Genomic DNA, 3,803 nt, shown 5'->3' with positions numbered 1-3,803 from the left:
TAGTGGTCCGAGTGGGCGTGCTTGGGGAGGAAGGAACCCCGCCTTTACCGGAAGTGCTTCCCCTCATTGGTCCGGCGCACAACGCGCCCCGCGGCCGCGCGTTCCGCAGCACAGGGCGGGCACGGAGCGCGGTGGGCGGGGCTGAGGAGGGCGGGCAGAAGGGGCGTGCGCGGAGCGTATGGGTGGGCTGCGTCCAGTCCGCCCATCGCCCGCCCATCGCCCGCCCCGTGTTTGTAGAAGCGTGGAATCATTCACGTTGAAAATGACCGCTAGGATCCCCGAGTCCAACCCCAGCCCACCTCACCATGCCCACTGTATCTCGCAGTGCCACATCCCCACGGTTCTGAGCACCTCCATGGACGGCGACCCCACCACCTCCCTGCAGCTGTGCCGCGGCATCACCGCTCTTTATGAGGAGAAACGTTTCTCATCCTATCGCCACCCCACCTCGCCACACCTCCTGTCAGGAGCAATGAGGTCTCCCTGAGCTCTTCTGCTCCAGACTGACCCATCCCAGCTCCCTCAAGCACTCCTCATGACGCTTGTGCTCCAGACCCCTCACAGCTCCATTGCCCTGCTCTGCACACGCTACAGGCCTCGATGTCTTTCTGTAGTGAGGAACCCAAATCTGAACACAGCACTCGAGGTGCCTGCCAGGCACTGCCTGCTGCTCTTTGCCTGGGGAAAACACAGAGCCTGCTTCTGGCTTTCTTCTTTATCATCACAGAATCCCAGCACTGCTGGGGTTGGAAAGGACCTCAAGGGATCATTGAATCCAACCCCCTGCTAAAACAGTTCCCTACAATAGGTCACATAGGTTGGCATCCAGACAGGTCTGGAATATCTCCATAGAAGGAGACTCCACCACCTCTCTGGGCAGCCTGTGCCAGTGCTCTGTCACGCTTACTGCAAAGAAGTTCTTCTACATGTCTGTACAGAACTTTCTGTGTTCAAGTTTTTAGGCCACTGCTCCTTGTCCTATTGCTATGTGCCACCAAGAAGAGCCTGACCTCATCCATTTGCCTCCCACTGTCCTTCAGATATTTATAAACATTGATCAGATCCCCCCTCAATCTTCTTTTCCCCAGGCTGAACAGACCCAGGTTACTCAGCCTTTCATTTTTGAAAAGCTCTTTGAAAATTCTGATATAAATCCACTTTCTCTTTCAAACCTAAGTCCCAGCCTGTGCCATAATCTAAGATTTCAGGGGACAGTGATGCCCCAGCACTGCTGGCCAGAGCAGTGGGTGCCCCACACCTGCTCAAGGCCATGGATGGGCTCTGGGCAGTCTGAACTGCTGGGGGGCACCCAGCCCACAGTAGGGGTTAGAACTGTGTGGGCTTTAAGTGACTGTGTGTGACTGTAAGATTTTCCTTCTCCCTGTGCTCCTTCCATGGGGCAGCACTGTGGTAGCATCACCCTGTGCATCATCCTGAAACTTTCTCAGTGTCAGAAGAATTGACTGTAGCTGCTACTCCATGGCATGAGATGCCTTGATGGTTAGAGAACCATTAAGGTTGGAAAAGACCTCTGAGAACCCCAAGCCTAACCCCAGCCCACCCCCACCATGCCCACTGCCCACATCCCTCAGTGCCACATCTCCACGGTTCCCTCAACTTCAAACCATTTCCTCTCATCCTGCTGTTATCTACCCTTTCCAAGAGCTGACTCCCCTCCTGTCTGTAGGCTCCCTTTAGGTACTGAAAGGCTGCAGTGAAGTCACCCCGCAGCCTTCTTTTCTCCAAGTGAACAAGCCCAGCTCCCTCAGCCTGTCCTCATAGAGGAGATGCTCCAGTCCCCTGATCATCTTTGTGGCCTCCTCTGGACCCTCTCCAATAGCTCCCTGTCTTTCTTGTACTGGGGGCTCCAGACCTGGACACAGTACTGCAGATGGGGCCTCACAAGAGCAGAATAGAGGGGGACAATCACCCAGGATACCATTTGCTTTCCAAGCAGCAAGAGCACACTGCTGGCTCATGTTATGCTTTTCATCCATCAGGACCCCCAGGTCCTTCTATGTAGGGCTGCTCTCAAGGACCGCTCTTTCCAGTCTGTATGGATGCCTGGGATTCCTCCGGCCCAAGTGCAAAACTCTGCACTTTGCTGTGTTGAACCTCATTAGGTTCACCCGGGCCCACCTTTCAAGCCTGTTGAGGTCCCTCTGAATGGCATCCCTTCCTTCCACCGTGTAAATCGCACCATTCAGCTTGGTGTCATCAGCAAACTTGCTGAGGGTGCACTCGATTCCATCATCGATGTCATTGATAAAGATGTTAAAGAGCACTTTTCCCTGGGTTATTTCAGTAGAGTTTTGAGTTGGGTAGTGCTGAAATTTGGCATATATGCTGAGAAGGGCTCCCAAACAGAAGGGAGCTTCTCAGCAGTGGCACAGGACAAAGGCAAAAAAAAGCTGACTGCAGAAGAGGAGCTCTGCCTGCTTTGCTGCACACTAGCCACACAAGGTGCAGGCACTGGTGCAGAACCACAGGTCTTGCTCAGCACAAGAAGCTCCAGTTCCTCAATCTCATTATCTCTGGTGAATAATAAAGCATGAAGATTGTGTTATCAGACATATCCACAGCTCTCTTTGTCAGAGAAGAATAGTTGCTTCATACCATCCTATCTACGATTACCTTGGTAGGGCAAGTTCAAGGCTGTTTAGTCCCCACATGTTGGAAACAGCATGGAACTATCAGTGCAGATGCAAACAGACAGCTTTTGATGACAGCCAGTTCTAGACAATTGCACAGGAGAGAGATTGCAGGGCTATTTAGGTACAGTGACCTGAATTTGTATAATCACCTCTGTTGGTGAGTTCACTCTCAGTTTGTCCAGACTCTTCCTTGCGTGTTTTATTAATGCTAGCAATTTAGATGATTTCTATGTCTGAACATAATTTGAAAGTCTAATTAATGGCATTTTCTTCTCCCAGATACAGGCAAAGGTTCATAATAAGAGAGTTTAATACTCTTCTCCTAGTGTTGGCACTGCCCCACAACATCAGCTATTCTAAGAGAAAAGAGAGTTCTCTCCCAGTTCTGGAGCTACTAGAGCATGGCAGTCCGGTGGGTAACTTAAAAATGTATCTGCACTTTTTTAGTGCAGTGCTGGGATGGCCTCGAAGCAGCACTGTACCATTTCTCTCTGCGTTTTGCATGATAGCCTGGGAAGCCTTTGGTGGGAATCCAGAGCTAAACAAATTCTCTCACCTTTAGGTCATGAGGGGTAGCATTAAAGTGCTGCTTGCCTACACAGCTTGTCCTGGCTCACAACGAAGAGCTGCTTCAATGTCCGTTATCATGACAGGGCATCCCTGGAGGTGTTCAAGGCCGGGTTGGATGGGGCCCTGGGCAGCCTGGTCTAGTATTAAATGTGGAGGATGTGGAGGTTGGTGGCCCTGTCTGTGGTGGGGTGTTGGAGTTTGATGATCCTTGAGGTCCCTTCTAACTCAAGCCATTCTGTGATTCTATGATTCTACGATTCACAGTGGAGGTTCCCATGCAAGTGCATGGTGTGGGTACAGCCGTCCATCAGAAATCCTTGGCTTAACCTGACTAAATAAACCTGGAAAAGAAAATGAAAAGCATATGCTCTTGGGAACCAGTATTCATTTTTACCTACCCTCATTTCTAGGTCCATCTGCCATCATTTCCAAGACCAGAGCACAGGGAGCAGAGAGGGTGATAGCCCTAGACATTTGCTGTGCTGCTCATCTCCTGTCTGACTTTCACCCATCTTGTAGATCTGAAGCCACTAAGGTAAAACCCAGCTTGCCATTTCAGGAGGGTAGGTGCTATGGTGA

The sequence above is a fragment of the Meleagris gallopavo genome, chromosome 2 (assembly GCF_905368555.1).
Source record: "Meleagris gallopavo chromosome 2, MGAL_WU_HG_1.1, whole genome shotgun sequence".
Lineage (NCBI taxonomy): Eukaryota > Metazoa > Chordata > Aves > Galliformes > Phasianidae > Meleagris > Meleagris gallopavo.
Note: the sequence above shows the minus strand (reverse complement) of the source record.